This window comes from Tursiops truncatus, chromosome 2, assembly GCF_011762595.2.
Source record: "Tursiops truncatus isolate mTurTru1 chromosome 2, mTurTru1.mat.Y, whole genome shotgun sequence".
NCBI classification, from domain to species: Eukaryota; Metazoa; Chordata; class Mammalia; order Artiodactyla; family Delphinidae; genus Tursiops; species Tursiops truncatus.
In genome coordinates, this window is record NC_047035.1 from 172,856,751 (window position 1) to 172,882,903 (window position 26,153).

General features: G+C 43.2%; 1 long non-coding RNA gene across 1 annotated transcript; it reads left to right on the forward strand.

Annotated features, from left to right (window-relative positions):
• The first annotated feature begins 14,106 nt into the window (after nucleotides 1-14,106).
• LOC109549683 (uncharacterized) lies at nucleotides 14,107-25,170 on the forward strand. The gene is made up of 3 exons (XR_002176066.3): nucleotides 14,107-14,382; nucleotides 20,973-21,034; nucleotides 21,121-25,170. It is a non-coding gene; the product is annotated as an uncharacterized lncRNA (long non-coding RNA).
• The last annotated feature ends 983 nt before the right edge of the window (nucleotides 25,171-26,153 follow it).

Genomic DNA, 26,153 nt, shown 5'->3' on the forward strand with positions numbered 1-26,153 from the left:
CAAAAAAATCTTTAAGAGGGCTTCCCTGGTGGCGCAGTGGTTGAGAGTCCGCCTGCCGATGCAGGGGATGCGGGTTCGTGCCCCAGTCCGGGAAGATCCCACATGCCGCGGAGCGGCTGGGCCCGTGAGCCAGGGCCGCTGGGCCTGCACGTCCAGAGCCTGTGCTCTGCAACGGGAGAGGCCACAACAGTGAGAGGCCCGCGTACCGCAAAAAAAAAAATCTTTAAGAAAAAAAAAAGAATGGTGAAGATCAAAATTCACACACACACACACACACACACACACACACACACACACACCACCTTTGCTGAAGTACTTAAAAGTAAATTACAGACCGTATAACAGCTTACAGCCCTTCAAATGCCTTTTGTTGAAAATTTGTTTTATTGAAGTATAGTTGAATTACAGTGTTGTGTTAATTACTGCTGTACAGCAAAGTGACTTGGTTATACACATATATACATTCTTTTTCATATTCTTTTCATTATGGTTTATCATAGGATATTGAATATAGTTCCCTGTGCTCTACAGTAGGACCTTGTTGTTTATCCCAAATGCTTTCTGTGCTATCCAAATCAGAAAAAAAAAAAGGCACTGCTTACATTTAGCTACCAATTAAAAGAACTAGCCACAAAATCAGAGAATGAAGGTCACATCTGGGCTCAGTCTTGTGGCCAATAAGGTAGCTGGCTGCCTGCATGACCCTCATCACTCGGTCAGCTGACCTGCCGTCTCTCCAAGTGTCCCCAGAATGACTACACATTAAGATGTGGAAAACTCTAGGGGCCTTTGAAAAGGTAGAGCTTGGGGCCTTGACCATCTGCTGCAATGGCTCATGGGAAGCTGATGGGGGAAAGGTCCTGAAAAAGGGGCCTGGGGGAGATAGTCTCTGCTCACGGAGGAGTCATGAATGAAAAGAGGAGGCTAGAGCTAACAAATTCGACAACCTAGAAGAAATGGACAACTTTCTAGAAACATAGAGCCCACCAAAACCAAATCAAGAAGAAATAGGTAACTTGAACAGATCAATCAGTAGAAGTGAAACAGAAGAGGGGGCAGCCTGGCAAGACAGAAAGCTTGCAGAACGTGACCACTCAGTTCCAGCCAAACACCACAGAGGAAACTGTGGTTTCACCTTCACTCCCACCAGCAAAGGCTGAGTGGGGAGCCTAGACTACTACCCTTCCCGGGTTTGGGGTAATGAGACACCTTCTGGGGTGGTGTCAGAGGAAGCCCATCAGAGAGTCAAAACTTTCACCCCTGCCCAGAGGTAATGAGGTCACCCGTCCTGGTCTCATTAGGGGACACACAGGGAGAGTAACAAGGCATCCCTGTGCCTCCCACCCAGGGTGGTATCAGGGAGGACTAGCGGGGGCCTAAACTCCCACTCCTGCTCTACAGTAACAGGGATCCCCTCTCCCTTAGGTATCAGGGGAGAAACAGTGGAAAACCTGAACTTCAACCCCAGGGCAGTGTCAGAGGGGCCTGCTAAAACAGAAGATTTAAATAAGATCCAATATTACTCAGCCATAAAAAAAGAAAAGAATGAAATAATGCCATGTGCAGCAACATGGATGGACCTAGAGATTGTCATACTAAGTGAAGTAAGTCAGAAAGAGAAAGACAAATATCATATGATATCACTTATGTGTGGAATCTTAGAAAAAAATATATATACACACACACACACAAAAATAAGATCCAGAGTTTCCCATCATAATACCTAAAATGTCCAGGCTTCAGTGGAGAATCACTCATCATACCAAGAACCAGGATTATCTTGACTTGGATGAGAAAAGACAATCAACAGGCCAATACCCGCTTTACAAAGACGTTAGAATTATCTGACAAAGATTTTAAAACAGCCATCATAAATATGCTTCAAAGAGCAATTACAAACATGCCCCAAATAAATGAAAAATAGTCTGAGTAAAGAAATAGAAGCTATAATGAAGAACAAACTGGAAATTTTAGAACCAAAGCCACAATTACCAAAATGAAAACCTCATTGAATGGGCTCAACAGAAGAATTCAGGGACAGAGGTAAGAATCAGTGAACCAGAAGGTAAAACAATGGAAATTACCCAATCTGAACACCAGAGAGAGAAAAAATGAACAGAGCCTCAAGGACCTGTGGGAAAACACCAAAAGATTTATGTCAAGCAAGTCCCAGGAGAGGAGGAAAAGGATGAGGCTAGAAAAATATTTATAGAAATAATGGCTGAAATATCCTCAAATTTGGCAAAAGACATAAACTGACAGATTCAAGAATCTGAGAGATCCCAAACAGGAAAAACTCAAAGAAATCCACACCAAGACACATTACAGTCAAACTTCCAAAAACTAAAGACAAGGGGGAAAATGTGAGAGCAAGGAGAGAGAGAAACACCTTACCTATAAGAGAGAAACAAATGGAGTAACAGCAGATTTCTCACCAGAAACCATGGAAGCTAGACGAAAGTGGTACCACACTTTTCAGGTGCTGACAGAAAAGAACCGTCAACCCAGAATTCTATATCCAGTGAAAAGTCCCTTCAGGAATGAAAGGGAAATCAAGACATTCTCAAGTGAAAGAAAACTAAGAAAATTTTAAACTAGCAGAACTGCTCCAAAAGCAGGGCTAAAGAAAGTTCTCTAAACAGGAAGTGATAGAATATTGGAACATCAGGAAAGAAAAGAGAACAGAAAGAGTAAAAATATGGGTACATATCATAGACTTTCCTTCTCCTCTGGAATTTTCTAAATTTTGTTTGACAATTGAAGCAAGAAATATAACACTGTCTGATATGGTTCTCATTGTATGTAGTGGAAATATTCAAGACAATTCTATAATGGGGAAGAGTAAAGGGAAGTAAAGGGAGGTGAAGTTTGTACACTTCACTCAAACTGGTTAAATCTTGATATCAGTAGACTGTGATAAGTTATGCATATAAAGGAGTAGCACAAGAGAGATTTTGTAGTGATTAAATACTTCTATATCTTGATTGCAGTGATGATATGAGTCTACACATGTGGTAAAATGACATAGGACCACACACATGCACATTACAATAACGTAAATATTCTGGGTTTGATATTGTATTGTATTGCACTATAGCTACAGAATATGTAACCATTGAGGAAAACTGGGTGAAGGGTACACAGACTTCCTTGTACTATCTTTACAACTTCCTGTGAATGTATAATTATAGTTGCCCTTCGGTATCTATGGGAGATTGGTTCCAGTACCTGCTGCAGACACCAAAATCCATGGATAATCAAATCCAATCATTGGCCCTCAATATTTGGGGTTCCACATCCTCAGATTCAACTAACTGTGGAAAGGGTAGTACTGTACTTACTATCGAAAAAAAGTGCATATCATTGGACCTGTGCAGTTCAAACCCATGTTGTTCAAGGACAGACTGTATTTCAAAATTAAAAGTTTTTTTATGAAGTGAATATAGGACATCATGATAACATATGAATGGAAGGCAGTAGACATTCTTAAAAATGAGAAGGTTATATCTTTTTTTAACATCTTTATTGGAGTATAATTGCTTTACAATGTTGTGTTAGTTTCTGCTGTATAACAAAGTGAATCAGCTATATGTATACATATATCCCCATATCCCCTCCCTCTTGTGTCTCCCTCCCACCCTCCCTATCCCACCCCTCTAGGTCGTCACAAAGCACCGAACTGATCTCAGTGTGCTATGCAGCTTCTTCCCACTAGCTATCTATTTTACATTTGGTAGTGTATATATGTCAATGCTACTCTCTCATTTCATCCCAGCTTACCCTTCTCCCTCCCCATGTCCTCAAGTCCATTCTCTATGTCTGCATCTTTATTCCTGTCCTGCCCCTAGGTTCATCAGAACCTTTTTTTTTTCTTTAGATTCCATATATATGTGTTAGCATACGGTATTTGTTTTTCTCTTTCTGACTTACTTCACTCTGTATGACAGACTCTAGGTCCATCCACCTCACTACAAATAGCTCAAATTCTTGAGAAGGTTATATCTTAATCAGGACTTTTGGGGCTGTAAGTGACAGAAATCTGAATCCAGCCAGTTTAAGCAAACCAGAAATTTATTAGCTCACATAACTTCATCTCTTAGTTTTTCTTCTCTCTGTGAAGTGGTCTCATTTTATCCTGTAGTAGCCAGCCTTCCTTCAAGCGACATGACTAAAGAGTAACCATCTTAGAGCTGTAGATCCAAGAGACAAGGGGTTCTGTCTGTCTGTCTGTCTGTCTCTCTCTCTCTCTCTCTATCTATTATCTTTACCTATCTATCTACCTATCTCTATCTGTATATCTATCATCTATCTCTATCATTTATCTCTATCTATCATCTCTATCTATCTATCTACCTATCTATATCTGTCTATCTATCATCTATCTCTATCTATCATCTATCTCTGTCTATCATCTATCTCTATCTCTATCTAGCTAGCCATCTATATCTATCTATATATCTACCTATCTAGCTAGCCATCTATACCTATCTATCTACCTATCTATATCTATAATCTATCTCTATCTACCTATCTATACCTATCTATCATCTGTCTCTATCTATCTCTATCTACCTATCTAGCTAGCCATCTCTATCTATCTATCTATCTAATCTATCTAATCGATCTATCTACCAACCTACCTGTCTATCTACCTACCCATCTACCTACCTATCTATTTATCTACATAAATGCAACACCCCAGGAAAGGACCCTGACTGACCTGTCCTGTCACATGCCCATCCTGGGCCCATTACTGTGGTCAGGAGGTGGGCTACTGTGACTGACAGCCTGCCCCTCCCCTTCCCCACCCACCAAATGGGAGGGAAATGCTGTTAGCAGAAGGGAGAAATGCTGGGTGGCAAATATATTAGATGTCCACTACAGAGTATCCAGTTGTCTTACAGGGATTATAGAAGTGAGGGGATGGTAAGGTTTTGAAAGGAGAGTAAATAGGGTTCCTGGACCTAATTCCGTGTGTCTGGAGGCTTACCCACACCAGCAAGCAATTCGTGGATGCCAGCAGCTTGTCTGAGAATGCAATTCAATTCTGACACCATCTACCCTGGGATAAAATCGAATTTCACAGGTAAGGGGCACAGTCCCACAGGCCCACCCTCTATTACAGATGCTGTTGCAAGCTTGGGTTGTTACCTGTACTTCTAACCCACTGGTTATAAATCAGAGGTTCCCCCGACCCCCTCTTTGGGTTCAATTAATTTGCTAGAATGGCTCATGGAACTCAGGAAAACCCATTTACTGCCTAGATTACTGATTTATTATAAAAGGATGTTGCAGGATACTAGTCAACAGCCAGATGAAGAGATCCATAGGGTGAGGTCCTGAACAAAAGAGCTCCTGTCCTGGTGGAGTGTGAGGCCAGCACGGTGGCATGTGGAGGTGCTCTGATTTCCCCATGTGGAAGCTCTCCAAAAAAAAAGAGCCAGAAAACTGTCTTTGGGTTTTGTTGTGGTTTTTTTTTTTAATGGAGGCATCATTACATTAGTCATAATTGACTAAATCATTGGCCACTGGTGATTGATTCAACTTCCAGCCCCTCTCCCCTCCCTGGAAATCAGGGAAAGTTCCAACTGTCTAATCACAGGGTTGGTTCTCCTGGCAACAAGTCCCCACTTAGATGCTTCTAAACATCACCTCATTCACATGACACGTTTATCACTCTCAACACAGGAAATTCCAAGGGTTTGAGGAGCTGTAAACTAGGAACTGTGGCCGAAGACCAAACATAGATGAAAAACATATTTTTGTCCTCTGAATGACCAAATATATATTTTTTTATAAATCATAGTATCGCAGAGAGAAAGACCACAAAAGACATAAAACAGGGCACAAAAGAGGTAGGAGGGTACATATCAGAAATGGGAAAGGAAGCAGCAGGGCTGGCAAATGGCTCCAGGTCAAAGGTCCTTCAGGCCCAGGACGGGAACCCATCCAGCTTTCAGGGAGGTATTTGAGATAAGAGTCAAAAGAGTTCCTTGGAACTTTGAAGAATTTTTGTGAATTCTCTTTTGGAATTCAGAAACCCAAGCAAGTTGTAGGCAGACAATAAATGTGAATGATTTAATTTCTGGTTAGAGGAAAGACAAGGTAAAAACCATAGGAAACTTTTTGCTTCATGGACCAGTCTTCAGATAACACAAAGCTGAGAGCCAAGTCAGATGGATAAACAGGCAGAGAAATAACAACAATAAAAGGAAGAGAGCAGAGGGGAGAGGGTGGAGTGATGTGAGCCTGTGTCACTGGAGGAAACATGGTGACGGCCACCTGACGTGAGTTTAATTCTTGCATCTCACAGTTACTTGTATCAGAGAAAGAAGATGCCCCTGGACCGTAGATCCCACAGCCTCTAAGGGGAGGCTGGGTATACAATACTCCTATTAAATGACTTGGCTGGAGGGTTCGACACGCTTTCCAGAAACTCCCAGGTGTTCAGGGCTTCATTGTGAAGAGGTGGCTATAAAACCCCCCACCCGCATGAAATTATAACCGGCAGGATCAACGACTTCCTCTTCTTTTTTGTTTTTTGGGGTTTTTTTTTTTTTTTGGCTCTGAACTATGTGTTTGCAAACAGAAGTATAAATAACAATCGCCGGCCTTTTCTCTATGCCTACCGTGCCAGAAATTTTCATCTCGTTGGATCACTCCAGCAGCCCTTCGAAGTGGGTCATATGATTATTGCCACCTGCAGAGGAGGGCACTGGGGTGGAGAGCCCGTATTCAAATGTGGCTCTGATGCCAGAGGCTGCATTCTCAGCTTCCTCCCCAAGGCTTTCTGCTGAAGCGGAATCCTAGCTATTTTCCCCCAATGCACGTGAACCTGCTTTTTCACCTGTACACAACTGGCACTTTCTAGAGGCAGGGGGTCAATTCAGGAACACTTTGCGATGCATTAGGATATTTTCATACCAAATAGAATGATTTGCTGTTGTTATCAAAACAGAGATGACGGGGCTTCCCTGGTGGCGCAGTGGTTGAGAGTCCGCCTGCCGATGCAGGGGAAACGGGTTCATGCCCCGGTCCGGAAAGATCCCACATGCCGCGGAGCGGCTGGGCCCGTGAGCCATGGCTGCTGAGCCTGCGCGTCCGGAGCCTGTGCTCCGCAACGGGAGAGGCCACAACAGTGAGAGGCCCGCGTACCGCAAAAAAAAAAAAAAAAACAGAGATGAACTGTCTGAGTCATACGGTAATTTCTTTCCAACTTGGCTTCAGCGCCCATTGCTAAGTAATTTCCAAAGTGGGCCAAAGGCGTGAGAATGACTTGAGTGATGTCATGGTTAGGCAACACGATTACCACCCTGGGAGGCTGAGACCTGGATTCTAACGTGGCGCTTACTTCTTGCCACCCCTCCTCCACCCACCCATCCAAGTTCAGATTAAGCGAGTTGCTCCCCGTTTTGTGGTTTTTATCTCCTAGCCTTGCAGCTGCCTGACACACTCTCATCTTTCAGGCCGAGCTGCCAATTTTCCATTCCGGGTTCCAGAATTCAGACAAAGAATCACCCTCCAAAATGATGTCGGAGGTTTTTTTTTTTTCTCTCTCTCGGCATCAGTGTTTTTAATGGAAACCTGATTCACTTGTCACCAAAAAAAAAACCAGAGTGCTGCATCAGAGGATTTGGACAAAACCTCTGTCCTGGGATCCTATTTCTGGGCACACAGCTGATCACCCTGTGTGCTGAGAAGAAGGCGTCAGAGAAAAGCCCAGAAAGGCAGCCCTTCCCAGGGGTTGGATGGAGGTTTTCTGAGGCCCCAGGGGAACGTTCTTGAACAGACGATGTCCTGACACATGAGAGCACCTAACTGTGTCAGTTCTGGGAGGTTCACCATCTCTAGGATGAAACATCCAAAATTCAACAGTATCAGATATAACAATATTAAGATTCAAAGGGTTCTGAATACATACATACCATCTTCTTGATTGTTCTCAGAGATGGGCTCTGCCACTAACCAGCAGCTGGTCAAACTATAAATTGGGAAAGATTTTAGGAACCTCTGCTTCATGGGTTTTAAATGAGAGAAGGGACGTGGATCAGAGATCTGGCCCACAGAAAGCAGTAGAAAGAGGTAGCTCATGGTGGGAATGCTCGTTCCAATTACCTGCATCAAAAATCTGTTTCTACCATTTACCAGGCAGGTGAGTAGAGTTAGTGACTCGACCTTTCAGTTTCCTCATCCAAAATGGGGCGGAAATGATAACAATAGCATCTCCTCATAGAGCTGTTTTGGGTATCCAATGAGTTAATATGTGTGAAGCATCTAGAACCATCCTAAGCACATAATATGTCCTTTATAAGTGTTTTCTACCGTTCTTATAGTAAGTGTCCAATAGATGGTTTGTAGAAATGTCTTATTTGGGGAAGAGTGGTCCCTTTTATGTAATTCTATACGTGGTCTTTAACCCTACAAGTTAGCATTGATTTTTGAAAAAGATAATATTTCTTTTCTTTTTTAAAAATTTCTTTATTTACTTACGTATTTACTTTATTTATTTATTTATTTATGGCTGCGTTGGGTCTTCATTGCTACGCGCGGGCTTTCGTTGCGGCAAGCGGGGGCTACTCTTTGTTGCGGTGCGTGGGCTTCTCATTGCGGTGGCTTCTTTTGTTGCGGAGCACGGGCTCTAGGTGCACCAGCTTCAGTAGTTGTGGCACGTGGGCTTAGTTGCTCCGCGGCATGCGGGATCTTCCCGGACCGGAGCACGAACCCGTGTCCCCTGCATCAGCAGGCGGACTCTCAACCACTGCGCCACCAGGGAAGCCCCCCACGTTAGCTTTTTATTATTTTTTTTAATTTTTATTGGAGTATAGTTGATTTACAATGTTGTGTTAATTTCTGCTGTACAACAAAGTGGATCCGGTATACATACACACATATCCACTCTTTTTTAGATTCTTTTCCCATATACGGCATTGCAGAGTATTGAGTAAGAGTTCCCTGTGCTATACAGTAGATCCTTATTAGTTATGTATTTTATATAGAGTAGTGTGTATATGTCAATCCCAATCTCCCAATTTATCCCTCCCCCCCATCCCCTTGGTAACCATAAGTTTGTTTTCTACATCTGTGACTCTATTTCTGTCTTGTAAATAAGTTCATTTGTACCATTTTTTTAGATTCCACATATAAATGATATCATATGATATTTGTCTTTCTCTGTCTGACTTACTTCACTCAGGTTGCTGTCAATGGCATTATTTTGTTCTTTTTTATGGCTGAGTAACATTCCAGGTTAACATTTTAGATTGGTACCTACAGATGGCCTCAGATAGACATGGTCATCTTTGCCAGTACATAGAATAAGCACATGGCTACAAGGTCAGAGTTCAGGGGAAAAAAAAAGATAAATAATATTTACTGAGCATCTACTATGTGCCAGATACTTCACATGTATAGACTCAATCAATCCTCACGACAACCCTGAAGGTAAATGTACTATAGGTGAGAATAAATGCACTGAGAAGTCACTGACTGCAAATCGTAAAGCAGGAAGCAACAGGCCAGGATCTGAAGACCATCTGACTCTGAAAGTCCACGTCTTCCCCCTACCTCCTGCCTTGGGAAGGAACTCAGACCGAAGATCTATCACCCCCTGCTCAGTGATGCCCCACTTCACTTTTAACAGGAGGCAGTGTCCTTCACTCCACATTAGAACATTGAAGAGGCAGACACGCCTGCTGACAATTCCCACTGAAGTGTGAATACCTGATATGAGGTCCTTTCCTGATACCAGATTTGGTATCAAAAGGGCACTGGTCCCAGAAAAGGGAGGCCAGATCAAATCTACCTCACCACTTCATACTTTCCTGGTCAGTGCTGCTTGCTCTGGAAAACTCTAATTTTTAATGTCTGCCACTTATAGGGTTGGCAGACTTTAAAATATCTATTATTTTTTAGTATAAGTATGGCCCATGCAGGATTTGGGGCATACTAAAAAATTACTTGTTCTTTAATCTGAAATTGCAGTTTAACAGGGTAGCCTGTATTTTACCTGGCAACCCTAGTTCTTGGACCTGAAAGCTTTCCACTGAGATCACACAGACAGAAGGGATAAAGATACCATCACAAAGCGTCCTGACATCAGAGAAAGAGTCCCAGTGCCTTCCTAACCCACAAGCTTAAAATGAACTTTGAGCTACACTCATGAACGTGTACACTGGGCTTGGCAACAGCCTGTCCCCAGGGTCCCCAGACCTACTGACCAAGGGAGTGGTTACCAGGTGGTAGTGCGGGCATGAGGAGGAGGGGCAGGATGGGTCCTCACACTCTGCGCTTTTTTATTTTTATTTATTTATTTATTTTTGCGGTACGCGGGCCTCTCACTGTTGTGGCCTCTCCCTTTGTGGAGCACAGTCTCCGGACGCGCAGGCTCAGCGGCCATGGCTCACGGGCCCAGCCGCTCCGCGGCATGTGGGATCTTCCCGGCCCGGGGCACGAACCCACGTCCCCTGCATCGGCAGGCGGACTCTCAACCACTGCGCCACCAGGGAAGTCCTGTGCTGCTACTCTTGACCCTCGCTTGGTGCTGTTCAGGGGGAGATGGAACAGGCGGCCCCAGTCACTCTCCAACCCAGCCTCCTGCTTCTACTTTGGCAGTGATGAATCAAAGCCTTGACTCTGACTTTCACTGTTACTTTCAGTCCTAATCGGTTACTCCAAAAGACACCTGGCGGTCCAGCCCTCTCCAGCTCAGCAGAGCTCTCTCATGCGGGACCTTAGCTCCCCGACCAGGGATGGACCCCGAGCTCGCTGCAGTGGAAGCCTGGAATCCTAACCACTGGACCGCCAGGGAAGAGCCCCTCCAGCCCAGCAGAGCTCTTGACAACACCGGTCAGCCCAGTGGTCCTAGAAGCAACATGAGCTACACGACTCATTCATTCATTTATTCAGTAACATTTATTCAGCACTGTAATGGGTGGGGCTCTGGCTGGGTGCCGGGTGTACACAGATGAGTGAGATCTGTTCCATCACTGACAGGAAGGTTACACTGCTGTTGAGGCATGTGGCCCATGAATTATGACAGTGTAGTTAATTCTCCCACCAAGTATTTGCTGAAAGCTTAACTTCTCACTTGAGATCTCATATAGTCCTCAGGATGACTCTTTCAGATAAATTTTATGATTATCTTTACGAATAATTAAACCAAGGCTCAGAGGATGAAATATTTTGCTCAGGGCCCCACAACTGCTCAGTGACAGTCAGGATGCAAACTCAGGACCTCATTTAACTTCAGTGCCCTCGCTCCTTCATCCCAGCTAGAGATATGTCCTCGTAGGACACATACGACGGGGCTGATTCTTCTTGGGGTTAAAGAAGGAGAGGAATGCTATAATACCTCAGGACTTTGAAGAAATAAAGTGCTGTGTGTGATGGTTACTGCTACATCATCATCACAATTTACACTCTTAGTACTTCTTTTTTAAAAGTATAGTTGATTTACAATGTTGTGTTAGTTTCAGGTATACAGAACGGTGATTCAGTTTTATATATATATATATATATATATATATATATATATATATATTCTTTTTCAGATTCTTTTCCATTATAGGTTATTACAAGATATTGAGTATAGTTCCCTGTGCTATACAGTAGGTCCTTGTTGTTTATCTATTTTATATATGGTAGTGTGTGTCTGTTAATCCCAAACTCCTAATTTATCCTTCCCCTCCCCTTTCCCCTTTGGTAACCAACCATAAGTTTGTTTTCTATGTCTGTGAGTCTATTTCTATTTTTAATAAGTTATTTGTATGATTTTTTTTAGATTCCACATATAAGTGACATAATATTCATATTAGAGTTTTTGTCTTTTCAGGATATATGCCCAGGAGTGGGATTGCTGGATCACATGGTAGCTCTATTTGTAGTTTTCTTAAGGGCCCTCCATACTGTTCTCCATAGTGGTTGTACCAATTTACATTCCCACCAAGAGTGCAAGAGGGTTCCTTTTTCTCCACACCTTCTCCAGCATTTGTTGTCTGTAGATTTTTTGATGATGGCCATTCTGACCGGTGTGAGGTGATACCTCATTGTAGTTTTGATGTGCATTTCTCTAATGATTAACCATGTTACTTTTAGTACTTTTAATAAGTAAGATAAAATAAAAGGTCCAAGTCATCTGTAAGCCATCATGCAAAGACCTGCGTCCTCCCTACAGTGGAAAGTCCCCTGCGGTCTCTGTCACCCACTGACCTCATCCACAGTCAGTTGCTCAGAGGCTGTACTGAGGACACAAATATTCAAGACAGTGGTGCAAATGGCCTTCTTCAGGAGGGATTTTGGAAAGTCCGTCTTTACATAAAGACCCATTAAACTCAATGACTCTCAAAACACGCTTTCTCTTTAGTGAGGTCCTTTAAGGATCAGACTCCTCTCTGGACATAAAAGAATCCATTTAACCCATCTCACCAGCTTGAAGGGAAAAGCAAAACATGGGTGTTGGCAGAACGCAGGGTGACAATACAGGGCGCAGCCCTCAGAGCCAGGAGGAGGGCAGAAGCCAGCATGATGTAATCGCCTCCTCCCTAGAGCATTTCCTCTCAGTTTCCAATGAGGGTGAAGTTGTTGGCAAATATTTCAGATAAGTGCTATCGTCAGGGTCCATTCACTGGTGCTCTAGAGCGTGTTCGGGCAGAGACGGATGCCACGGGGCCCAGCCCTGGCCTGTGCCCTCCAAAGGTGGCGTCGGAATCTCACTGGTTTACTCCACCCCGACCTCTCACCCTTCTTCCCTTCCAGGCTGAAAAATGCAGCAGTTCACACCAACTCTGGAGGCCTTGCCCCTTGGCTTTGTTTCTGCCCCTGAAACATACTGCAGCCACAGAGCAAATCCAATGTTCTTTTTTTTTATTGGAGTATAGTTGATTTACAGTGTTGTTAGTTTCAGGTGTACAGCGAAGCGAATCAGTTATACATATGCATATATCCACTCTTTTTCAGATTCTTTTCCCATATAGGTCATCAAAGAATATTGAGTAGAGGTCCCCGCACTATACAGTAGGTCCTTATTAGTTATCTATTTTATATATAGTAGTGTGTATATGTCAGTCCCAATCTCCCAATTTATCCCCCCGCCCTTATCCCCTGGTAACCATAAGATTGTTTTCTACATCTGTGACTCTATTTCTGTTTTGTAGATAAGTTCATTTGTACCCTTTTTATTAGCAAATCCAGTGGTCTTGTCTCAGGTCACCCTCAGACGGACGTAAATCACTTGGCCGCAGTGACCGTGACCCTTTTTCCTCTTAGATCTCAGTTCCTCCTGGACTATAGAGGTTCAAGGTACAAACAAAAAAGACTGAATTTTATTCTGCCAGGTTTGATGGTAACCACATCACAACCTCACTTAACACCAGCCTTCCCGGTTATCAGATAAGACTAGTATGTGCCTTTATCGCCTGAAATTTTATAGAGTACTTTGTTTATTGCAGAAGGCTCCTGGAGGGCTACAGGCTGTCGTGCTGCTCCTATTGGCTATAGAGTAGTAACAGCAATCATTGGAATCCCCATTCATTTGCATTCCTTCTCTTAATAAACATCTATTGAGCGCCCACTGCATGCAGGGCCCTCTGCTGGATACCCACGGGGTACAGAGACACAATCTCTGTCCTTCCAGAACATACCATTTCCTACTGAAAGCAAGCCAGGCAGAGTACAGGAGGGGAGGAAACTAAGGTCCTGGGTGGTGTGTACTATTGGTTCCACAAAACTTGACACTGTGAATAACCACACAAGGCTGTTGCCGAGGCAGGTCCCTCTTTAGCCATGTGAGAGGCAAGGCCCTGGCAAGCCCCCAGTTACCCCTCATTGGGCTTTAATGCATGCAGGTCGTTTGGTGTCTGCCAAAGGCCGACAGAGTTAATTTCAGGTCTGTGGGCACTTTGGGGCTTTAAGTGCAGTCATTTAAAATTCATGAGAGGCCAAGGAGAAATAGCTGGCTCTCCAGCCTTACTGGGCGGCCTTACTGATCCCTTACTGGTAAGGGATCAGAGGAGCCACGCCCTAGTGGGGCTGGGGAGAGCGATGACTCACCCTGAGCCATTAGGCAGGGCAGGAAACAGCTGATTCTAGGCGGGGCCTGCGTCCCCCGGTGGACAGGTTGCATTAGGATCTTGGCAGGAGTTTAACTGCAGCTCTCCATCTTTCCTGGGTTCTTCCTGGGAATTTGGGGAAAGAGAGTTGAGCGTTAGGATGTGCTAAGCTAGACAAACAGGAAGGAAATGTGGGGTTTTGCCAGCCATCACCTTAAAGCAGGTGACAGCAAATCTGAACTGCGGAGCCTCTCAGGGAGATGAGTGGAACCAAGAGAGGCACAGGACAGACAAGTAACCCTTTCCACCACTTTGGCTTTGGAGCTCAGAGCACCTGGTAAGAACCCCCAAAGTTGTGGTTTTCCAGGAACTGCCAGCAGCCTGGAGAGACCCTCTTGTGTGAGTTCCATGGAACCTTGGCTTGGCCATGGTGACCTCAGCTTACTTCCATTCTCTGCATCTCGAAAATCCTCATTTGTATAATGAGGTTCATAACATCAGCCACCTATTGGGTTGTGTGTGAGGGTTAATGAATAAAACGTATGAGACACCTAGAACAAGGTACAGCTCAGAGTAAGGGATTAATCAATGTTTGGCTCTTTTGAGGGGATCAAGAGGAAGGAAGACATGGGTCAACACCGGCAATTGGTAGGGACGTTGATTGTTAAATTATGGCTGGAAGTAACCTTACGTTCTTCCTGGTGTTAATAAGCCACAGTAACACATCTTGCTGCAGGAAGTGACCCTGCACCTGGTAAACCCAACCTGGATACAGTTCTCTCCTTGTTCTAAACCCGAGGCTGTACTTCCTTCATTGTCTAGAGCAACGCATCTCACACTTGAATGGTGCATAAATCACCTGGCAGTCTTTGTAAACTGCAGATTATGACTCAGTAGATTTGGGGGTAACTGAGACTCTGCATTTCTAACAAGCCCCTGGGTGATGCCACTGCTGCTGCTTCACAGACTTTGAGTCCCCAGGATCTAGCTAGCACAGTCCAACAGAACTTCCTGTGATGGTGGAAATCTTCTGTATCTGCACTGTTCAATACGGTAGCCGTGAGCCATAATCATATTTTTCTGTGGGGCACTTGAAATGTGATACTGGAAACTGAAGGTTTAAATTTAACTGAAGTGTAAATAACCACAAGTGGTGAGTGACTGCAGTAGGGATCAGCACAGCTCTAGACCCTTGTGTCCAGGAGGTCAAGGTCATGAGTTGGATCCTTGTTAGAGTCCCAGACAAGGCTGTGTTCAGGACCACATATTACGTATTGGATGACAGTGGGAACTGAGCAAAAGAGGAAAATAGCTCTACCCAGACTGTCTGTTACTGAACCAAACTGGGGTCCACTCACCTGCTGCCTGGCAAAGCCAATCTACTGACACTGGGTCGTGGTGAAGGAAAGTGCAGCGTTTATTGCAGGGCGCCAAGCAAGGAGAATGGGCAGCTAATGCTTAAAAGACCCAAAATCCCCAATGGCTTTCAGGGAAGGGTTTTTTGGTTTTTGGTTTTTTTTGGTTGCCTTGGGTCTTTGTTGCTGTGCACAGGCTTTCTCTAGTTGCAGCAAGCAGGGGCTACTCTTTGTTGTGGTGCGTGGGCTTCTCATTGCGGTGGTTTCTCTTGTTGGGGAGCACGGGCTCTAGGCACGCAGGCTTCAGTAGTTGTGGCTTGTGGGCTCAGTAGTTGTGGCTCGCAGGCTCTAGAGCACAGGCTCAGTAGTTGTGGTGCACGGGCTTAGTTGCTCTGCAGCATGGGGGTTTTCCCAGACCAGGGATTGAACCCATGTACCCTGCATTGGCAGATGGATTCTTAACCATTGCGCCACCAGTGAAGTCCCTGGGGAAGGGTTTTTAAAGGCAGCATTTGGGGTGAGGGTTGCAGCTTGTTGACTTTCTTCTGATTGGCTGGTGGTGAGGCAACAGGGCAATGTTTCAGGAATCTTAACCATCAACATTCTGGTTCCAACCAGTCTGGGGTCTGTGTGCTTGTTGTCAGCATGTAGTCAGCATCCTCCACATGGGTGGGAGTCTTAGTTTCTGAAGAACAACTCAAAGAGATGCATAAGACTGATACATATATCTCTTGAGGAGGAACTCTGTTTTAGGTATCATTACTTTTTTGCTCACCTGCTTTTCCTTTGTTTCTGCAATCCCTCACTTCCCTAATTAGTAACTGCTTGAGTCTGTTCTTTGGAACTCAGGGAAGGCCTAGGAGACTGAAGCCTTTTTCTACAAACAAGAAATGGGGGACACAGAGGGGCTTTTGTACCCGGGAGGGCCCCCACAGTGTCCTCCTCGATTTCAAACCTACACACCCAGAAAATACAGTCAAAATATATGCTCTGGCGTCTGTAATTGTTGGTAAAAATAACCTTCCTATTTGAAGACAAACTTCCTAGCAGAGTTGTCTGATCAACTCCCTTCCTTCACCTCTGGACCTGGGGCTAGAACCACTGTTTATCATCTTTGTGTTGGTAAAGAAAAAATAAAAAGAAGGTACTTAATTAACATCGAATCAGCGATAACCTCAGCTCCGTAATTTTAAATCCTTAGTTGTTTTTCCTGCATGTCTTCAGTGGGTGCCCTTGATATCCACACACATAATAGAAACAGACATTCTCTGAACTTAAAAAATAGAAAGTTGAATGAAATTAAATAGGTGAAAAGATCTTTCTCTGACTATATTGATAAATAATAAGGTAAGAACTTGGAATGTTTAGTGAAGAGGAATTTTCTTCTGGTTAAAAATTACATCCAAGTCTTTAGCTTTCTTCCAGGGTGTTCCAAATAATCTTTGATTTCTGCCAGCACTTTCTTGGATGTGGTTCACTTGTCAAACATCCTGGATAAATAGTGATGAGACTTTCACCCATATCGGTGACAAAAACTGACTCTGATCCAGAGCACGGAGCTGGATTCTGAATAGATACTTTAAAATGGATATGAAAGGAAAGGCAGCTCTGTGTTTCAATGCGTCTTTATGAGAAACGTGCCCATGCTCTTACCTGCCTGGGATGTGACATGTAAGAGATCAATTTCAATTGTCTCCGAGTCACAGTACTGATTTTAGAAATGACATGACATTTTCTGGACACTTTGCATGTTTAGCATGTGAATATTTGGAACTACAGGCAACACTTTATACATACGTCAAAGTAAAGAGCTATTGTATTAACTATAGTTATATGTTATCTATAACCACAATTATGAGAAATCCCTGCTGCAAAAAAGAATACAAAATTGAATTTAATAACAACTAGGCCTTTAATGCTTACCTTTAAAAATTTTTTTTACTGAAGTATAGTTGATTTACAATATTATGTTAATTTCTGCTGTATAGCAAAGTGACTCAGTTAGACACATGTAGACATTCTTTTTTGTATTATTTTCCATTATGGTTTATCATCTTTTATTTTATGATACTAGAAAGTACTTTCTATACCTGCATTGCTTTTATTAAACATGTTATAGGAATGAGATATATTGAGAGACTATCCAGTATATGCCCTCATACTCTGCTACCAAGATATGTGTGTTGAATAAGAATGATTCTTTTTTTTTAATAAATTTATTTTATTTATTTATTTTTGGCTGTGTTGGGTCTTCACTGCGGTCCGTGGGCTTCTCATTGCGGTGGCTTCTCTTGTTGCAGAGCATGGGGTATAGGCACATGGGCTTCAGTAGTTGTGGCATGTGGGTTCTGGAAGGCAGGCTCAGTAGTTGTGGTGCATGGGTTTAGTTGCTCCATGGCGTGTGGGATCTTCCCGGACCAGGGATTGAACCCATGTCCCCTGCATTGGCAGGCAGATTCTTAACCAATGCACCACCAGGGAAGCCCCGATTTGATTCTTATTCAAGAACAAAACTGAGTTTCCTGCTGTAGTGAATAGTGAAATAGGGACCTTTACAATCAACATCACATAGAAATTACAGTGGGATTAAACATTAAAATGCCTTAGAAATGGACTATAAAATATAGGAAGCTTGAACATTTTGTTTATTATGACAGAACACCTACTAGATGAACTCTCAGATGAGGAAGAATTCTAGTGGTCCAAGGAATAAAGGTGCATTTTTCTCTTTTCTTTTCTCTTTTTATTGCCTCCCCTGTCCTTAATTTCCCTTTCTAGCTATCTCTGTTCTTCAGCTGTTAGAAAGGTTTTCTTTATTTCTTTGTCTATCCAATATTTTCTTCCACTGGAAAGATGTCTCCCCTTAACTGGCCGTCAGATGTACCCATGCAAGATGTGACAGAGAGCTATGAACAACACACCCAGGATCCCTTCCCACAGGCAATTTAGAGTGTATCTGGGGAGACAACGCTGCATGTACGAAGCGATGAGCAGAAGTAAATATGTGATTGAAAACCACTCACATAGAAAAGCTGGATTGTTTGACCACAAAAAGGAGAAGGGAAAAAAACCTCCGTGAGGATTCGTGATGTAAGGCTAAGGGCTGGGAAGTAACTGCAGGAAACAAGGCCAATATACTGAGCGTCTGGGAGAGGCTAAGCCTCTAAGACTAAAAGTTTATTGGGCAATAATAGCTCATTTAGGCAGAAGCAGTCTGGGCACAAGGCCACAAATGGGAGCGCTCCTGAAAAAAAGCCCTTGACAAAGCTTGTATTGTACACTGTCGGGTATGGACAGGCCAGTTCTCGCTCTTCAGTGATACCTGGACCTACAGATGACAACCTGGACATCGGCTTAGAAGAATTAGAGAAGTACTTATAGGGATCACAAACTCTGGAGTAATGCAGGGACCTGGGATCTGGTGCCTGGACCAGAATCAGGCAGAGCTGGGTCATCAGGATCTCATCCAAGCTCTTCTGTGTCATTTGAAGATGCAAGTTCCTTTTGTCTCATTAATTGCCTTTCAGGGAAAGTGCTGGGTAATGTTTGGCCGGGTCTAAGTAAGGATACTTCTTTGACCATCACCCTTGGGGAAAAGGTTGGACTAAACCTATGGTGATTTTTACGTAGTACTTTTGGAGTTGTATCTTGGCATTGTGAGGTGCATTCTCGATAAAGTGTGTTCTCAAAAGCATGTTGCTGAGGGTAAGAGAAGAAGACAGAAAATAAAAGCCCATGAACAGTCAAGGTCTTAGGAAATGCTACAGGAACTGACGAATAAGAAACAAGAGTTTGGTCTTGACAAATAATGAAACCGTAGAGAATAAACGAGAGAAAAATATTGAATGCTATGATCACTTAAGAATTTTTTTAAAAAATTCACGGCTATAAGTTAATGAGATCAAATTGAAAATGACCCATGTTGAAATCTACAATAGCAGAGATAAGAAGATACAAAAACATCTTCAAGTCTGAGAAGTAAGGGGCACCAGTGACATTGTGTCTGCATGGCAACACAGATTTGAAAGGTTAAAAATTCACACAAACAATTATTTTCTTCACTCATGCAGATGCCTAGATTGCTGCCTTTCCCACTGCATTGGTGAATAGGCCTTTGTCTCAAGGGTCCTTGAGACTCAGCCTTTGTTGAGAATCCCTGGGGAATGGGGAGGAACAAGTCGGGGCAGTTTAGAAGACAATCCTTTCTTTTTTATGGAACAGATTTTTATTTTTTTATTTTTGCGGTACGCGGGCCTCTCACTGTTGTGGCCTCTCCCCTTGCGGAGCACAGTCTCCAGACGCGCAGGCTCAGCGGCCATGGCTCACGGGCCCAGCCGCTCCGCGGCATGTGGGATCTTCTCAGACCGGGGCACGAACCTGTGTCCCCTGCATCGGCAGGTGGACTGTCAACCACTGCACCACCAGGGCAGCCCTGTATTTTTTTAATGTTATTTTTTTAAGGTTTCTAATCAGTTGACTTTATTTTTTTCATTAAAATTTCTTTTTTAATTTATTTATTATTTCTTTTTATTTTTGGCCGTGTTGGGTCTTCATTGCTGCGTGCGGGCTTTCTCTAGTTGGGGCTACTCTTCATTGCGGTGGCTTCTCTTGCTGTGGAGCATGGGCTCTAGGCATGCGGGCTTCAGTAGTTAAGGCACGCGGGCTCAGTAGTTGTGGCTCGCGGGCTCTAGAGTGCAGGCTCAGTAGTTGTGGTGCGTAGGCTTAGTTGTTCCGTGGGATCTTCCCGGACCAGGGCTTGAACCTGTGTCCCCTGCATTGGCAGACGGATTCTTAACCAGGGCACCATCAGGGAATTCCCATTAAAATTTTTTTAAAATTTTTACATTGGAGTATAGTTGATTTACAATGTTGTGTTAATTTCAGGTGTACAGCAAAGTGATTCAATTATACATATACATGTATCTGTTCTTTTTCAGATTCTTTTCCCATATAGGTTATTACAGGGTATCGAGTAGAGTTCCCTGTACTACAGTAGGTCCTTGTTGGTTATCTGTTTTATATATAGTAGTGTGTGTATGTTAGAAGACAGGACAATTCTTAATGCAACGAAGTATTTTTTGTTAGAGTCCCAGGATATGTCCCACATTATGGAGCCCTACCCAAGCACACTTTTCAGAAAGGATCCCTGGCTCTGTGTGACCCCCACAGCTGAGAGCTCTCTATGGACTGCCCACCCTTCCCATATTGGGGCTGTTTGTTACTCTGCATTCCCATGGCCCAAGGCCATGAGTGGTCAACGTGATTCTCTAGCCGGGTGAATATATTTGAAATGTGATTAAACAGAAAAAAAAAGAACTGAAAAGGTATCAGAACTTGGATTTAATTGTTGATTAATGAGAGAAAACAATGATACTAGACTGATCAGGAGTATATTACCCCCAACTCAAACTAGCTAAAGCTAAGAGAAAGTTGTTCCAGGGTACAAGTGTCTCATAGAGCCCGAGGAAAGAAACGATGCTGGGTCTCAGGGAGGAAGGGATCCAGGCTCTCAGGTCCTGGCAGCATCCTGCTCCTGCTTGGTGAACATCTACCCCTTCCTTCCTTAACTCAGCCAGCCAGGTCCTGGATCCTACCCTAATCACGACCTCAGGAGCACAGAGGTCCCCTGCGGAGGTGAGCCTACTCTGTACCTTGCCCCAAAGACTTGAGATACATAAAGTGTACTACATCCTAATCTCTGCTGCCTTACCTCTCACCAGGAATCCCAGGAACCTGCAAGGCTTCTGACCACACCCCAAAGGCATCTCAGGGCATTCGCTTCCTCTGCCAGCTGGGACCCTAGTCACCCTTCAGGGACCAGCTGAAATCTGTAAAATTTTGCCCAACTGTTCTGCCCCAAACTCGCCTTTCCTTCCTTTGTCTACACTGAGAAGTATGTTACTAATCTTTTAAATTTCTCTCCACGGTCAGCCTTGGCCCCTAGTAGTGGCTTAATAAGTATGTACCACGTTGAACCAAACCAACACATCTGATCCGGCAGGTCCGTTCTTCCCAAGGTGGACCGCCAGCCCTCCTGGGCACCTCACATGAATCATCATGACACTGACAGGTCTGGGGGTCGCCACAAAGAGCTTGTGCCCAAGTCAAACAAGGAGATAGCTTTGACACATGAAGCTCCATCTTTGTAGGTAGAAAAAGACGTAAAGTAATGACTCAGAGGAACACTGAAAAGACAAAGTCGTGTTACATCTTCTTTTCAACGTTCCCATTGTCCCTGTGTTAAATATCTAAGCACCAAGTTTTGCCCTTGAAATGCTGTACTGGCTCCCAGCTTGGTGACTTTTTTTTTATTGAAGTCTAGTTGATTTACAATGTTGTGTGAATTACTACTGTACAGCGAAGTGACTCAGTTTTTGACTTTTTAAAATGTTCTTATCCACGATGGTTTATCACAGGATATTGAATATAGTTCCCCATGCTATACAGTAGGACCTTGTTGTTTATCCATCCTATAGATAAAGTTTTCACCCCTATGTTCATAGCAGCACTGTTCACAATATCCAGCTTAGTGACTTTAAGGTGCCGTTTGATCCCAACTTGATCAAGAGCCACCTCCCTCTTTGTCCAACTTCAAAGAGTAAGTAGGATGTAGGAAAAAGCATCTTTTTTTTTTTTCAAAATTTCTTCCTTTGAAATTTGTTTTCCTGTGACACCTGAGGGTTTCTAGTAAGAAACAGTAAGTCAAATAAGACAATCACAGAATCGAAAGCTTAACCCCCATTAAGTAACAGTACAGGTTCACATGTATTCCTTGTGTTGTGCTGTATTTTTGTAAGTAAAAACAAAGAGACAATCAGCTCCAGTCTTTGCCTTCAGAATCCCCTCTCTTGGGACTTCCCTGGTGGCGCAGTGGTTGGGAGTCTGCCTGCCAATGCGGGGGACACGGATTCGAGCCATGGTCCGGGAGGATCCCACATGCCGCAGAGCAGCTAAGCCCGTGTGCCATAACTACTGAGCCCACGTACCACAACTTCTGAGCCCGCGAGCCACAACAACTGAAGCCCGCACACCTAGAGCCCATGCTCTGCAACAAGAGAAGCCACTGCTATGAGAGGCCCGTGCACCGCAACGAGGGGTGGCCTCCGCTCCCCACAACTAGAGAAAGTCCACATGCAGCAACAAAGACCCAACGCAGCCAAAAATAAATAAATTTAAAAAAAAAAAAAAGAAAGAATCCCCTCTCATCATCTGTGCTTATCCGAACAGCTAGTGCTGTGTCTGTCCTCTTTCTTCTGGCCCACTTCCCATACACTCCCACCCAGACACCAGCCTCCAGCAGGTCAGCCAGTGCCCCGTAAGCTTAAAAGATTCATGAAAAAAGATAGCCGTGTACTCTCTCCCCTTGTCGGGTTGGGGGGCACTTTCCCTGGCAAGGACTCCCCAGGGTCGTGTTACCATCCACTTTAGCTACGATCGCATTGTTCAGCCATGGTTCCCCTACCAAAAGCCATGTGCAAAAGGACTCGCTTTCCCATCTGGGTGCACACCAGGGCCTGGGTCTGTCAGTTCTCAGGGCTCCCTGGCACCGAATGCTTCACCTAGGGAGGCGGTGCCTCTCTGGTGGGAAGCAAAAGCCACCACTTGGCTCCTGACGACCGACGCCCAGAGCATCCTGGTTTGTCTCGGTGTCTAACAACTCGAGTTAAATTGCGTTTTATCCCTGAGACAACACTTTCAATATCATGGCAGATAGTAAGTAAGCCCAATATAAACAAAACTGCAGCAAAGGGACATTTATGTTTTCATTTGGTGGAGTGGGTTTTTTTGGGTTTTGGTTTTGGTTTTGTTACTTTGGTTTAACCATAGTCCTCCAGTATTTAGAAAAGAACAAAACGGAGCAGTTTCCTGATCCAACTGATAAAAACCTCTGGGCCTGGGCTCTCTTCCATTGTCCATGGGATTGAGTTTTAGAGCCAAAACACTAGGTTTGAGTAGAAAAGAATGCGTTGAAAAAAGGCAAAGCAAGGTTCTATTTTTAAAAAATGAAACCTGAAATGGGACTTGAAAGAGATTCCATGTGTAAAGTTGTCTAGGGAAAGTTTATTGAATTTTTATTCTTCATTTTAGTTTTGTTTTGGGCAAGAAGCAGTCCAGAATTCTCTTCAGAATACGAATTTTGATACCATTAATAGCTGGACTCTGCATTCTCTTTCTCCACCAACAAGCAGTCTTGTTTTCTGGATGGTTATAGCTTATTTGTATAGAGAACATGTTTTGTAGAGACCTTTGCTTACCAAGCAGAGCTCAAGAGTACTCACACTGTGTTTCTGGAATCCTCTTTTCAAAAAATTTTTATTATCTATCTACCTATGGTCCCACCACGCAGCTTGCGGGATCATAGTTCCCTGGGATCCCAGGAATTGAACCTGGGCACCTGGCAGTGAGAGCGCGGAGTCCTAACCACTGGACAACCAGGGAAGTCCCTTTAATTTTTATTTTCGGTTGGAGTATAGTTAATTGGCAATGTTGTGTTAGTTTCAGTTGTACACCGAAGTGATTCAATTATACTTAGACATGTATCTATTCTTTTTCGAATTCTTTTCATGTCTGTCATTACAGAAGATTGAGTAGATTTCCCTGTGCTACAGTAGGACCTCGTTGGTTATCTGGAATCCTCTTGTCTTCCTTTTAAGGCCTGCTTACTTCAAATTTCTTTTATACTGACTTTTTATTTCATGAGAAATACATGTTCATCAAAGAAAAAAATCAGAAAGTACAGGCAAGAAAAATCAAAATCACCTGTAAACCCACTCTTTAGGTAGGAGGATGTGGTAGGTATATCCTTCATATTTATAAACAGAGTAAGTGTTATTTGTTTGTTCTCATTTAAAAAAATTTTATTGAAGTATAATTGCTTTACAATGTCATGTTAACTTCTGCTGTACAGCAAAGTGATTCAGTTATACATATACATACAGTCTTTTTTAATATACTCTTTTCCATTATGGTTTATCACAGGATATTGAATATAGTTCCCTGTGCTATACAGTAGGACCTTGTTGTTTATCCATTCTCTATATATAATAGTTTGCATCTGCTCATCCCAAACTCCCAATCCATCCCTCCCCCACCCTCCTTCCCCCTTGGCAGCCACAGTCTGTTCTCTGTGTCTCTGAGTCTGTTTCTGTTTCACAGATATATTCATTTGTGTCGTATTTTAGGTTCCACATATAAGTGGTATCATATGGTATTTGTCTTTCTCTTTCTGATTTACTTCAGTTAGTATGATAATCTCTAGTTGTATCCATGTTGCTGCAAATGGCATTATTTCATTCTTTTTTATGGCTGAGTAGTATTCCATTGTATATATGTACCACATCTTCTTTATCTGTCATCTACTGATGGACATTTAAGTTGTTTCCATGTCTTGGCTATTGTGAATAGTGCTGCTATGAACATAGGGGTGCATGTATCGTTTCAAATTATAGTTTCGTCTGGGTATACGCCCAGGAGTGGGATTGCTGGATCATATGGTAGTTCTATTTTTAGTTTGTTTTTTTTTTTGCGGTATGCGGGCCTCTCACTGCTGTGGCCTCTCCCGCTGCGGAGCCCAGGCTCCGGACGTGCAGGCTCAGCGGCCATGGCTCACAGGCCCAGCTGCTCCGCAGCATGTGGGATCTTCCCGGACTGGGGCACGAACCTGTGTCCCCTGCATCGGCAGGTGGACTCTCAACCACTGTGCCACCAGGGAAGCCCTAGCTTTTCATTTTTGCCAAAACTTAAAAACTTTTAAAATAAAATCTCTAAAGATAAACAGAAGTAGAAAGAACAGTATAATTAACTCCCAAATATCCATCCCTCAGATTTAAGAGTTATAAATGATGTCTCATCTATCACCATCTACTCCAACAAGCATTTTAAAGCAAATCCCAGACATCACATCATTTAGACAGATGATAGGTAGGTAGGTAGGTAGATAGATAGATAGGTAGATAGATAAATAGGTAGATATCTTAAAAACAGGTATATTAGTCTGCTCAGGCTGCCGCAACAGAATATCACAGACTGGGTGGCTTAAACAGAAACTCATTTTCTTACCGTCCTGGAGGCTGGAAGTCTAAGATCAAGATGCCGACAGGTTGGTTTCTGGTGGGACCGCTCTCCCTGGCTGGCAGACGACCTCCTTCTCACTGTGTCTTCACATGGCCTTTCCTCTGTGCATTTCTGGTGTCTCTTCCTCTTCTTATAAGGACACCAGTCCTACTGAACTAGGACCCCATCCTTATGACTTCATTTGATCGTAATTACCTCCTTAAATGCCCTATCTTCTCATGGAAGTTAAGGCTTCAAGGCAGGATTTGGGGGGAACACAGTTCAGTCCAAAATACAACGATTTTTTAAATATAAACATAATACCATTATCACACCTAAAAATAGTAACAATAGAGGTACCAACTACTATGTAGAAAATAAATAAGCTACACGGAAATATAGCCAATATCTTACAATAACTATAAATGGAATATAACCTTTAAATATTGTGAATCACTATGGTGTACACCTGAAAAAGTTATATAATACTGTACATCAACTATACCTCAATTTTTTTAAAAAAGAAAGAAAAAATAGTAACAGTAATCTCTTAATATCAAACATTTAGTCAAAGTTCAACTTGTCCCAATTGTCTTAGAAATATATTTTAAAATAGCCTCAAAGTTGTATCTCATTGATAGCCTATGGGAATATCTTGTTTTTACCTTTAAAAATCCATCAAGAAGTGTGCATTTACTGA